The sequence below is a fragment of the Hipposideros armiger genome, unplaced genomic scaffold (assembly GCF_001890085.2).
Source record: "Hipposideros armiger isolate ML-2016 unplaced genomic scaffold, ASM189008v1 scaffold_778, whole genome shotgun sequence".
Lineage (NCBI taxonomy): Eukaryota > Metazoa > Chordata > Mammalia > Chiroptera > Hipposideridae > Hipposideros > Hipposideros armiger.
In genome coordinates, this window is record NW_017732128.1 from 328265 (window position 1) to 343205 (window position 14941).

Below are 14941 nucleotides of genomic sequence, written 5' to 3' on the forward strand. Positions count from 1 at the left end.
TTTGTCCTAATGTCATCTTTGCTCTCTCAACCTTTCAATTAGCCAGGAATTTCAGACTTTCTAGGGGTAGGAATTGGAGATATAAAACAATCTCAATAGTTTTCTTTCCTAAGCCCAAATTCTGTTATCTGGTCAAGATTAGACTAAAATGTTTGAAATAAATAGGCATCAGAGCTACAATGATTGATATATGTTGAATTTTATTAAAGAATCCAAGTCCAATATTCAGAACATTTTTTTCATTAATTACACTTTCAAATAACATGGATTCTTTGATTCAATGAGTGAAAAATGGCATAACATTACACTAGGCTTAATATTAATAAAAATGGACTCTTTCAGAACTAAGAAATTTACAGACATTCATTTATAATATTCATACACAATTTAAAGCTGCTACTATATATTTCCATTTTCTGTTCCCTATATGTATCATATTATCTCTAATCACTTTACCTTTCCATCTTTCTCGTTCACAGGATGTTTTTCTCCAGCCACTTGACTTTTTTTTTTTTACTTCTCTTTATACTAATTATTAAAGTCTTACTCACATTGCTTTATTAACTGTTTCCTCTAATGTAAGTGATTTATTTTTAAAAGTCTTGTCTCTGGTGATTGTGTCAGTCCTTATATTTTATAGTTTTTGATAGCTTGTTCAAATTTAAAATGAAGATTTTACCTCAACATGGCTGCATATACTAAGACTATTTTCTTGAACTGGAAAAGCTCTGTAGCTCTACATTGTAGTCCCCTCCAGATATTGCTTATTCAATTATTAAGCAATGTATAGGAAAGATGAAAAAGGTGAAAAGTGTAAATGGTGAATTTATAATATTCTTGTATGGCTTAACACATACAAATTTTGTTGTAATTTTTTCCTTTTTTTTATTTTTTATTTTCTGAATTCCAAGAGTGGTTCATTTTGCTCTTTTGTCTCTCTGCTTAGCATATGATGGATAACCTTTTAATTACCTGTATTCTATCCTTACCTCTTAAAATACCTAGAGTATTTTCTGTTTTATTGAGAAAATCCGTTCCTGGTATTTAGGTCCTCTCATGTTATCTTACATCCATCCAATCATTTTCTTTTATCTGAGGTACGTGTCACTCACTTAAAGGTCATATTCTTCATTGTCATTTTAAGGTGTGAAATAACCGAGGCTGTTAATATATGGTTGCTCTTAGAATAAAACGAAGAGAAAGTTAATCTTCTTAGACATGAAACAATATAAACTGGCTTAAAGACAAAAAGGTTAATAGGTTAGAATTTCACAAAATACTTCATATATATATTATATATATATATATATATACATATATATATATATAAAATTTGAACTGATGTATGAAAAATATCTTCGATGACCTAACATACTTATGTGTTTAATAAATATATTCCTTGCTGCTTAATTATAATTATTTCTAAGGCACACAGCTAAAAACTCTATCCAGGATAATATAAATTATAATAAACAAACATTAATCCAAGCTGGGCATAGTGCCCAGAGAACCAGCTAAGTGAAAATGGGCAATGAACTCCAAAAAAGGGAAGCTGGTGGAAAAGGGCTGCTAAATATGAAATAACTCCAGGTATACACACAAACAAAAATTTTCTGTTTTAATTATAATCAGGAAGCATTTTTGCATGCTGTGGAACTCAGACATTATTTGTTTAAAACGGGCTTTGTACTTGCTTCAGTTTATAAACCCTTCTTAAGATTGACAGCTAAATATTTAAATTACTATAAATCTGGGGAGATAAAAGTACAATTTTAAAAGCAACACAGTGTCTATTGACAGTTGATAATAGTGGAACACAGGGCTTTTTAGGGAATCATAACTCTCACTGTTAGCAACCAGTAGTAAAGAATATCATAGAGAAATTTAATTTCCCTCCAGGATCTTCAGGTATCAGGGTGATCTTGTCATTTCTTTTCTTTTCTCATACACTTTGAGTGATAGTAGCCATAGTATCAGTAAAACATCTTCCAGAAATCACTTGAGAACAAAAGTTAATCTGAAATGTAATATAAAGGGGGAAATTACAAGAAAGAAACATGAAGTTACTATTATTTGTTCGTTCTTGGAGCTGAATGCATTCATATCAAAATTAATGCTTTTAACCTTAGCTGTGTTGTTAAAATCATGACAATCTGATATAATGCACAAATGAAAGCTTTTTTTGAAATAAGTCTTAACTCTAGTATGCTATTTGGTTCACAAAGTGTAGAAAAAGCAGAAGGGGGAGAGAAAAGAGGATGGGAGACAGAGGAGGAGAAGAAGAGTGGTGCTGTAAAAGGAAAAAAGGAAAAAAAGAAAGAAGGAAAGAAAAGGAGGGAATCAGGGAAGGAGGGCTAAATTAAAACAACAAGTATTTAAGACTAGAAATACTAACTATAGCAAGTAACCATAGTGAAAGACAGAAATTAGGAAAGGACTATAGAAATTGAAATTGCCACCACAAATCCCACTGGTGACTAGTGAAAAAAATAACCTGATTTATGATGCCACCATTTTTAAGCAAAAAAGTTAATGGAGATGCAGGATAAATATACCCACATTTATGTGCAGCTTGTATAGATTTTCCAGAGTGAGGGAAAGTGGTACAAGTTAGCATAGCATAATAGAGTGTTAGATCCTTATGGATATTAACCTTAAGTAACCACTGAAAAGCTTTATGTCAAATGTGAATAATTTTAAATACGTTATTTTTGTTATTCATTTTATTAGTAAGACAATAATGTTCTTATAAAATTACATTCACTTTGTAATATATTCTCAATAAATTAAAGCAGACATCATGATCTCTTAGGCCTCAGAAACAAGGATAAGTTTGAAAACTAAAAGGACACCAACCAAATTGTGAAGAGTATATATGTGAGATAGTCTAAATAAAGTATTATATATCTCACAGTAATGTAGTAAAAGATGCCAAAACTCTACTGAATCTTTGCGGCTTCATCAACTTTTTTCTGTTAGTGATCTTCATGAGGTAACTATGTGTCTATTTCTTTATGCGATCACATAGGAACATGTTTATGCTATGCAGGTGTGAAAATAACCGTTCTGAAATGTCTTTAATCATTGGATAATAAGCCAATAGAAAGTTAATAATTTTTAGATTAAATAATCATTATATGATATTGTGATTAAGAAAAATATGTTGCTGAAATTATTAATATATTTTTATCTTAGTTTGACTGTTTAAAATTAATAACATCAAAGCTCTTTATTTCTTATTGTATCAAATCTCCAAATTGTTTAAGGATTTTGAGTATTGCTTCATATCAGTGGCTTCTTCTAAATAAAACTAGTTACAGATTTTATTTTTATTTTTCATAATAATACTGTGAAGGTAATAAACATAAGTTAATAAATGAACAGTAAATCCCAACTAAAGCACATTTATTGCTGACAATTTACGGGGAAAAGCATATTGAATTGCTAGCTTAATTTTTTTCTAAATTATTCTCATCTGAAAATTAAACCATTATATTTGGAAACTTACAGAAATTTTGTTATTTGACAAATTAGTTGACTATATCCAAAATGCATTTGAAATATACTCTCCAGGAAATAAATACACTGATTGCTGCTTCTAATTCCTAGAGAGGCAATATATTGAAATGGTTTCAAGGATAGGTGGCAAAATCGTATGTCCCGTGGAGAAGCCTCAGCATTGCCATTTGTTAACCGTGGAAACTTAAGGAAGCTATTTATCCACAGTAAGCCTCATTTTCTTCATCTTTAAAATGGGGCTAATACTATATATCTCATAAAATTATTATGGGTATTAAGTCAGAAAATTCATTCCAGTGCTTAACACACTACCAGACCCATAGATGCTTTCTACTACTGTTAGCCATACTCATATTCCATGGTTTGTAGTAATTGTAATATATTTTTTTTAGGTAATATTTTTTGAAACACTAGACATTTTAAAAAATACATAAACTTCAAGCTTGGAAACCAGTTTTGACAAATCATTTGAATCACTGGCTGCCTGTGATTTTGAGAAATTATTTGATAGAACATCCAATTTTAAAAGTATCTTGAGAAGCTCCTGCATCATCACTCATTGTGCACACTGATATATTGGCCAGCACTTTTTTTTAACTCAGTTTTCTTCATACTATTCCTCTATGAGTTGAGATATTTTTAAAATATTCCACTCACTCTAAAATGCATGCATGATATTTTAAAATAAAAGCACAAACTATTTCAGAAATCTTTTACTTTCTCACAAAATAACTAAATTCAAAAAAAGGAAATAAAATTCCTGCCTCACCCAAAATTTTATTGCAGCTAAATCTTTTTTTTTTTAATGATGCCCAGGGCATGATCAGAGTTCTAACTTTAATATGAATTAAAGGAGAGTCTATGCAGGGAATATGTATATTTTTAAATGCTAGTTCAATTAAATTTAGTCCTGTTTTAAATATCAAAAAACCCCAAGAATCTATTTTAAATTTAGATAACTGTCAAAATGCCCTGTTCTTTAATTGCCTTTACACATGCAAAGTTTCTGCTGTCAGTATAACAAATTACCACACATTTAGGGGCTTAAGCACAAGTTTATTATCATATACTACCAGAGTTGAGATGTCATAAATGAGTTCACTTTGCTAAAACCAAAGTGTCAGCCAACATGTTGTTTTCCTTCTAGAGCAGTGGGTCTCAACCTTCCTAATGGAGTTCCTCGTGTTTTGGTGACCCCCAACCATAAAATTATTTTCGTTGCTACTCTATAACTATAATTTTGCTACTGTTATGAATCATAATGTAAATATCTGATATGTAGGATGTATTTTATTTGTTATAAATTGAACATAATTAAAGCATACTGATTAATCACAAAAACAATATGTAATTATATATTGTGAAATATTTATTTCTAATTACAAATAAATGAAATTTTGTCTTGAAGCCGGGTACTCGTATGTGGGCGTATCTGCATGTGAGCAAACCCGCCTGGAGACAGATAGAGGAGCGGTGTCTCGGTTCCTGAGACCATTGAAAATATGTGTTTTCTGATGGTCTTAGGAGACCCCTTTAAAAGGGTTGTTCAACCCCCAAAGGGGTCGCAACCCACAGGTTGAGAACCGCTGCTCTAGAGGATCTACGGAAGACACCTTCTCCCTTGCTTATTCCACCTGGTAGAGGCTGCCTGCATTCCTTAGCACATGTTCCCTTCCACAATCCTACCCAGGCATGTGTCACTCTAACATCTGCTTCCTTTGCCATATCTCCTCTGACTCTGATCCTCCATCCTCCCTCTTCCACCTCTAAGGTCACCTGTGACTATATTGGACCCACCCAGACAATGCAGGATAATCTCTCTCCATCTCAAATTTCTTAAATTAATCATATCTGCAAAGACTCTTTTTTTCCATATAAGTTAACATATTGACAGTTTTCCACTGTTAGAATATGGACACCTTTGGGGGAAATTAATCTGCCTAATATGCTGAGTAAACATTCATCATATTCATAATGTCCTGCAACTTTAAAAATTATTTTCTAACTATTTAAACTTTGTAACTTGATAGGAATTAATTTATAAGGTGGAATCTTGAAAGCTGTATTCTCCTTTATCTGTATTTTCTGATTTCAAACTACTCTATTTTTTTTGTTCATGAACAAAATAATTAACAATCTTATTAACAGGAAAAAAGTGTATAAGAATTTTAAAAATTAATTTGATATTTACCTCTGAATTTAATATTGTCAACTCATTTCAAATAAGAAAATTTATCAGTCAATTTCACTGGAAAAATCAACATTCATAACTCTTTTCAACTATTTAAAATGCAGATCTTTTCTGTTATATTTACTATTTTGCAAATTAAAATTTCTCATGCTATTAAAGAATCTTTTCCAAAACAAAACTTTGATTTACACATTTTCCATTTGAGTTAGAGTGTTTCGTTATTTACAATAGTATACTACAGCAATGTATCTTATGTACTTAGAAAGTTGATGCTATTTGATATTCAGTCACATATATTCACATATTTAAAAGGAGCAAGGCATCCAAATCGGTAAAGAGGAAGTAAAATTGTCATTATATGCAGATGACATGATACTGTATATAGAGAACCCCAAAGACTCCATCAAAAAACTATTGGAACTGATAGATGAATTCAGTAAAGTAGCAGGATACAAAATCAATATTCAGAAGTCAGTTGCATTTGTATATACCAATAATAAACTATTGGAAGGAGAAATTAAGAAAACAGTTTCATTCACAGTTGCTTCAAGAACTATAAAATAATTAGGAATAAATTTAACCAAAGAAGTAAAAGACCTGTACTCAGAAAATGATAAGACACTGAAGAAGGAAATAAAAGAAGTTACAAATAAATGGAAACACCTACCATGCTCAAGGATAGGAAGAATTAATATAGTTAAAATGTCCATACTGCCTAAAGCAATATACAGATTCAATGCAATTCCTATCAAACTACCTAGGGCATTTTTCATAGAAATAGAAAATATAATCCTAAAATTTATATGGAACCAAAAAAGACCCTGAATAGCCATGGCAATCCTGAGAAATAAGAACAAAGTGGAGGTATCACGCTACCATACACTAAAACATACTACAAAGCTACAGTAATCAAAACAGTATGGTACTGGCATAAAAACAGGCACACAGATCAATGGAGCAGAATAGAGAGCCCAGAAATAAATCTATGCATATATGGACAGTTAGTCTTTGACAATGGAAGTAGGATTTTACATTGGGGTACAGATAGTCTATTTAATAAATGGTGCTGGGAAAATTGGACTGACACATGCAAAAAAATGAAACTGGACCACCTCCTTACGCCATATACAAGAACAAATTCAAAATGGATTAAATAATTAAATGTAAGACCTGAAACCATAAAACTCCTAGAAGAAAATATAAGGAGTAAATTTGCAGACATTACCATGAGCAATATTTTTACTAATACATCCCCACAGGCAAGGGAAATAAAAGAAAAATGAACATATGGGACTACATCAAACTTAAAAGTTTTTTCACAACAAAGGAAACCATCAATAAAACAAAAAGGAAGCCTACTGAATGGGAGAAGATATTTGTGAATGATATATCTGATAAGGGGTTAATATCCAAAATTTATAAAACACTCATGCAACTCAACACCAAAAAAACAAACAACTCAATTAAAAAATGGGCAGAAGAGATGAAGAGACATTTCTCAAAGAGGACATACAGATGGCCAACAGGCATATAAAAAATGCTCAACCTCACTAATTATTAGAGAAATGCAAATAAAAACCAAAATGAGATACCACTTCACCCCAGTCAGAATGGCTATCATCAATAAATCAACAAACAACAAGTGCTGGCGAGGTTGTGGGGAAAAGGGAACACTGCTGCACTGTTGGTGGGACTGCAGATTGGTGCAACCACTATGGAAATCAGTATGGAGTTATCTCAAAAAACTGGAAGTGGAACTACCTTATGACCCAGCAATTCCACTCTTAGGTATTTATCCAGAAAAACCCAAGACACTAATTCGAAATAATATATGCACCCCTATGTTCATACAGTGCTATACACAATAGCCAAGACTTGGAAACAGTCGAAAGGCCCATTGGTAGACGACTGGATTAAGAAACTGTGGTATATTTACACAATGGAGTATTACTCAGCTATAAAGAAGAAGGAAATCATACCATTTGCAACGATATGGATGGACCTAGAGAACATTATGCTAAGTGAAATAAGTCAGTCAGAGAAAGACAAATACCATATGACCTCACTTATATGTTAAATGTAAACAGAAATAATCTCAGAGACACAGGGGAAACACTGAGGGTTGCTAGTTGGGAAGGGGTGGGAATCAAGGAGAAGGGGAAGGGACGAGACAATATAATCTGGTAATTACAATATGGCCTCAGGGATAGAAAAGACAGTCTGGGGAATATAATCAATAATGTTGTAAATATTTTTTAGGGGGCTAGATGGACTCATGTCTTGTTAGGGAGACCACTTCATAGATGGTGTAGAGGCCTGACCACCACACTGTACATCTGAAGCTGATGTTGAATAATATTGTATGTCAGCTATAATTATATATACATATAGGCACATGATGCGGAGTAGAGAGTGGGAATGGAGTCAATTAAATTGTAATAGATAAGCATGATATTGGGGGTGGGAGGGCAATGGATGGGGGAGAGGAGTTGTCACTTTGTGAGGGGTGAAAAAGATAACTATTGCATTGTTTTGTACACCTGAAACTAATAATAATAATTAAATTAAATTAAATTAAAGGGGCTAGGATCCTGGCTTTGAACTGTATCATATGCTGTATCTAAATTGAGGCTGGATATATAGAGATTAATTTTTGATAATGATAAAAAATTCAGCTCCTACATTTAAATGCCATCCCATTTAGCACACTCATGGGCATTCTGTGAAAATACATACTAAAATAAAGGCTTATTATAACATAATTTTGAATGCTTACTGTTATTAAGGTAATGGAAACATAACTACTTACATGAAAAGTAGGAAACCACTAAAATAGAGTAATCATTGTCACATCAAATGATACACTGCTATTGGCTGAATGTCTGAGTCCCCTCCTCCAAATTCACACATTGGAATCCAATGCGATGGTATATGGAGGTTTGGCCTTTTGGGATGTGATTAGATCATAAAGGTGGAGCCCTCCTGAATGGAATTAGTGCCCTCGTAAAAGAGACCCCATAGAACTCCCTAGCCCTTCTGTCATGGGAGGACACAAGAAGGGCCTTCACCCCACCATGCTGGCACCCTGGTCTCTGACTTCCAGCCTTCAGAACTGTGAGAAATAAATTTGTGGTTGCTGTTGTTTATTAGCTACCCAGTCTGTGGTATTTTGTTATAACAGCCAGAATGGACTAAAACATGGAAACTTACATGAACAAACACGTCAGTTAATAGAGAAAGTAGAACAATCACAAGCGAGTATATAACCAATTTTACTTTCAAATGAGTTATATCAATGTATTGAGGTTTTGTTTATATTTGAAGTTTTGTATTTGAAAGTGTGCTATATATACCTTGTTACAGATCAGCAAGAATTTTGGCAATTTACATAAATTATTTCATTCTTTGACAGTTTTACTGCATTACATTTCTTGGCACAAGATATTTCCTTCCATTTGGGAATTGAGGGACACAGTTCTTTCTTGGCTACATTAAGACTATAGTCAAGATGATGTATTGTATAAATGCATTTTAGATCCCAGATTGTTGGACCCTGTCAGAGCCTGAAGGACGTGGATTTTGCAAGGTTATGTAACATACCTCTGAAATCAACTCATAGCCACAGATAGTGTAAGAACATCAAGCTGACCTAAGGGGGATTCCAGTGCAGAGCTGTCCAGTGAGAATGAAGAGCAAAAACCCAAAGGGAAAGGTATGCTGGGTAGCGCACTGGTGAAAGCACTTTGGGGAAAAAAGAGGATATTGGATGGGGGGGGGGGAACTTCCTCTTGTTTTTGCTCTCTTTCTCTGTAATCCACACACACTGAAATAAATCCCGGACAAAGATGTCACAGTCACCTTCCTAAAAGACATTATTTTAAGTGCTAATAATTGGAATATTACCTTCCCAAGAGCTAAGCCATGCAATTGGCACGCTAGGACTTCTCAAAACTATGAGATTGACTAGAGTAATGAGTAGCTTATCTGACATAATCATTCATGGTGCCAGAGCTCCACAAACAACTGGAAGATGGTTATATTGATTCTGCCAGTTAGCTATTGCCATGTAACAAACCTGTCATTAACTCAGTAGCTGGATTAAAAAATAAACAAGCAAAAGAAAAAACACCTTTAAAAAAATTGCTCATGCCTCTGTGATTTGGCTGAAGAGCAGCTCAAGTGGAGTGAATAGCTAGGTTGCTGTGCTTCAGTCTGTGGATCTGACTGCATCAGGATTCTCACAAAGATGTGGGCTCATGTCTGCTCCATGTGTGGTCATTCTGCGGCCAGGCCAAAAGAGCAGCAGCCAACCAGGGTAGCTCCTTGCATGAAGATGGCAGAGATATGAGACAAGAACCTGAAACATATGAGGTCTGACAATTAAGTTCATGAACTCATCCTAGAAAAAGTGCTACATACCTCATTGCTGAATTTCACTATGGTCACCTTTGAAGTACTCGCCTTTGGAAGCTATGCACCAATGCCAGTGCCTAGTCCACCCTTCAAAGCAATTATGGAGTGGCCATCAGAGCTGTTGTTGTGTTACCCTTGATATCCTGAATGTCACCAAAATGTCTTCCTTTCAACATTTCCTTTATCTTTGGGTAAAGAAAAAAAGTCACTGGGGCCAGATCAGGTGAGTAAGAGGGTGTTTCAACACAGTTATTTGTTTACTGGCTAAAATCTCCCTCACAAACAGTGCTGTTCGAGCTGGTGCATTGTCATGATGCAAGAACCATGAACTGGTGAAAAGTTCAGGTTGTCTAACTTTTCCACACAGCCTTTTCATCACTTCCAAAGAGAGAAGTTGTTTAACTGTTTGTCAGTTGGTACAAATTCATAATGAATAATCCCTCTGATATGAAAAAAGGTTAGCAACATCATTGCAACAAGTTTGCAAACCTAATGTCAGACTTCAGGCAAGGCCTCTTAAGGCTGATATTCACAAAGGCACACCAGTTTGTCCATATCATCCAGCTGGCCAGAGTAAGTCAAATGGCCAAACCCAGGTTCTGAGTTAGGGAAGCATGCTGTGTCTTCAGTGGGAAGGGACTGTACATTTATATAGTAGGTCTATGTGAGGCTGTCCTTCCTATTCTTTTTCATCTTCCTACTCACTATCCTACATTCAATAGGGATCTTCCTTGATTGAAAATCTGACTCTTCTCTTAAAATCAGAAAAACGATTTATATATTCTTCTTCACATTATTTGAATTTGTAAAGTTGATATTGAATTTAGAAGACTAATAATTTCTTTAATGTTTAAGTGACTGATCTGATATTCTTCTCATGTTACTTCTTTTTAACCAAGATATATGTGTGTATATATATATATACACACACATATATGTATATATGTATATATATATATATTTGCATTTAATGTTCAAAATATGAGTCTGTTATAGAGATAGAGGTTTAGTGAATTCTTACTCATTGCAGCTATCTGAAACAATGAAAAGAGAAGAAAGGGGTATGATAAAACACAAATTATATGGAAAAATAATTGTGTTCTTGGTAGAGCCAAATGCTATCCAACGGCATCTATTTTGGCCATTCTCCCCCTTTCTGCCTAGACATTAAGTAAGACAACATTCCTTAGTCTCCCTTCAGTGAAGTATGATCATACGTCTACATTCTTGCACAAAATAATTTTTAGGGCATGAAATAGGATTTTGGTGGTAAGTGGATGAATGCATGCATTTGTCAATATCTATGAAACTGTACAACAAGAAGATTAACCATTTTTGTACCAATTAAAAAAATTACCAAGGTATCAGGGTATCCCACAATAAAATGCAGACTGTGGCAGATGAAACTCCATATTCATGATTGAAGACTATAGAGAAAAAATGTGCTAAGTTACTCTGGAAAATGGTGTTTTAAGTAGATATTTTAAACCAAAGACAAAAAAGAACTGCATACATACACTGCACTCATGTTGGGAAAATTTGTTTCTTATAGGGGTATGGGTTTACAATTCTGAAATCATTTCACGTGTATTTTAGCATCAAATAAATAAGTATGTTGCAATCAATGAGAGCCAGGTCTCTCAGTGCCAGAGAAATAAGTTCCAAATAAGCAAGTGGATAGGAGGAGGAAGATTATCATGAAATATTACTGTGATGAGAATAGAATGAGAAATAGCATGAATTTATATAAACACATGTACACACATACACTTGTGTATATATACACAGAGATAGATATAGGAACACATATAGATATATGTGTGTGTACATGAGTTAGTATGAATTCATATATTTTCTAACTTTGTATGCTGAAAGGACCTAGAGACGATGACAATTCAGGAGCACTGAGCACACCTAGCATCCAGCTCTCAGGTTCTAACATGGTTCTCTAATAAAAGGAACACAGGTCACTTGGAGAATGGCTGTTTCTGTGTCTGGACATAGTTAATACAAAATGAGCCTGGTGTATCTGGTTGTACCAGAAAGTAAAAGAGTGGGAAAATAAAATGAATAAATAAATAAGAAAAAGAAGAAGAAAGCAAGAAAGAAAACATACGAAAAGGACAGATTTAACATGAAAGAGCTGCCAAAAGCCAGACTAATTTGAACAACAAAAAATAATGATGCTAGAATACAATTCAAAAAGTAAAATAAGTATCCTTGAGCCCATACTGATATATTATGTTTACTTTTAAGTGTGAGTATTCTCAGTCTTTAAGCTATACCAAGAGGGAGCATTTTGTGTAATTGTATTTTTTTCCTTCTTGTTATGTATTGTTTTTTGAGAAAATGTACACTAGGGGAGAGAACAGCTGCTATAAATAATTAAAGTGTGATTCTTGAGGGCCAAGATAACAAAAGTTGTTAAAACTAAATGTGACATCTATAATCCATGATTTTAATAGGAAACATTGTCTCCAAGTGCAGCATTTTAAGATACTGTTCAAACCTGCACAGCCCTAAAATCATATTTTTGGAACTTGTGCACATACACCTATAAAATGAGAATTTATGAAACATACTCTGGCTTCCCCTCTCTTTTTTCACTGTGTCAAATGATACCCACTAGTGGCTGTCACACCCGTGTACTTACATGGGCACCGTGAACAAAATCCTCTGTTTATGGGTATTCTGCCTGCATTGATTCAAAATTAGGGAGAGAATTTGAAAGTCGGTTGCTAAATGAATTACTTCATTTTGCACGGAAAATTGATTTACAATGAAACCCATAACCAGAGAGATTTAACAGAACTGTATTACACATGCTGAGAACTCTGCACTCTGTTTGAAATGGGCAATGCAACGAACAAAATTTCTTTCTGATCCATGTCTAAAATGCCCCCAGGAATAATGACACTAGCTTTCTTTTCTGTTTTACTTTTTCTTGTTCAAAAAAATTGATATGTACGTATGGCCAAAAGATCATTTCTATCTTTATTTTATACCTTTCTGATAATAAGGGAAAAAATACTAAAACTATTCCTCTTCATCCTCTAGCATTTTCTCCCTAAATATACTGCTTATAACAGATGTTATTTTTTAGATCCTTCCTGCAATATGTACACACACCCACATGTATGTGTGTATCTAGTTATATGTGAGCATACTTTAATATGGCTCTTTATGTTCTTACTGTTTTTTACTTATTAAAATATCTTGGAATTTTTTTTTGAGTGAGCCCATACATATTCATTGATAGAATGTAATTTTTAATATCTAAAACTAAGTGAAACTTCACAGATTTCTTGTGACCCACATTCTTGCTTCCTTATGATAGAAGTTTTGCAGTTCAGTTGCAATATCACAGGGCAAGAATGAAGTTCCAGTGTAGAGATGGTTGTATAAATCAGCATACTGGATTTGCAAATCATATCAAGCAACAAAGAGTATGAGAGACAAAAATGACAAACAGTGAAAAAGGAGGCAGTCAAACCGTAAAACATAAAATAGGCAGAGGGATTCCTGAAAGGAGTAGAGACTGAGCAATTACTTTTTGGAGGCAGCAGAAAAAAATTGCTGGGCCTGTAGATCTTAAAAGTAGCTTACAATGTCTTTTTCTTTTCTTTTTTTTTCTTTTCTAAAAGTCATATCCTGAAGTGAAACACCTACATCCCCGTGTTAGCCACAGCCGGAATTAGATCCAGGGACAGTCAATGGGGCTTTCCTAGATCTCCTTTAGGTCCAAGAATCAGAGAGAGAATTAAATAAGGAATCATAAAAACAAAGCACATATCTCAGAACAATCTTTCTCTGAAGTTGTAAGAATAAAAAAAAATTATGTTATGAAGAACACTTCCCAACTGCCTGTCTCTATTTGCTGAGAAGTGAAAGCAAATGAATTCAAATATAAAATTCTGGCTCATAAGAAAAATTTTTCTTAGCCATCTTAGCCCTTTCTCTATTCAAACTTTCTTGAGGTAGGCAAAAAATGGCCACCCAAAAATGGCCACACTCTAATCCCCAGGACTGTAAATATATTACTTTACATGGCAACAGGAACATTGCAGATATGATATGGTTACAGACCTTGAGATGGGAATATATGAATGAACCAAGTGAGCCAAATTTAGTCACATGAGCTCTTTAAAGTGGAAAGAGAGAGATGCGACAACAGAATAAGCATAAAAAAATGTAATGTTACAGGACTTGATCAGCCATTTCTGCCATTAATGATGAAAGAAGGGGGTACAAACCAAACAATATGGTGACCTGTAGTACCTGGAAAATGAAAGGAAGCAGATTTTCCCTCTCAACTTTCCAGAAAAGAAAGCAGAGCACCAACACTATGACTTTAGTATAGTGTAGGGGTTGGCAAACTGTGGCTCGCGAGCCACCTGGGGCTCTTTGTGTATGTACATGTGGCTCTGAAGTAAAATTAAAAATGAAAATAAAACTATCATAGTTTCATTTTTAAAGGATATTATTCACATACTGGTGATTTAATTTGTTTTATGGCTCTCAAATAATTTTTAAAATGTTGTGAGGGACAGGATTGGCTCTTCCATCTCAAAAGTTTGCCAACCCCTGGGGATAGTGAGACTCATGTCAGACTTCTGATTTACATAACTATAAGAAATAAATTTGGATTATTTTAAGCCATTAAGTTTGTGGTACTTTGTTATATCAGCAATAGAAAACTAAGCAATCTGCAAGAGCTGAACCATATTGAACCCATATAGGCTCCTACAAATCACTGCTTCCTCTTCCAATTGTCCACAATTAATTCCGTAGACCTTTAGGATTTGGCAACAAAGTTCT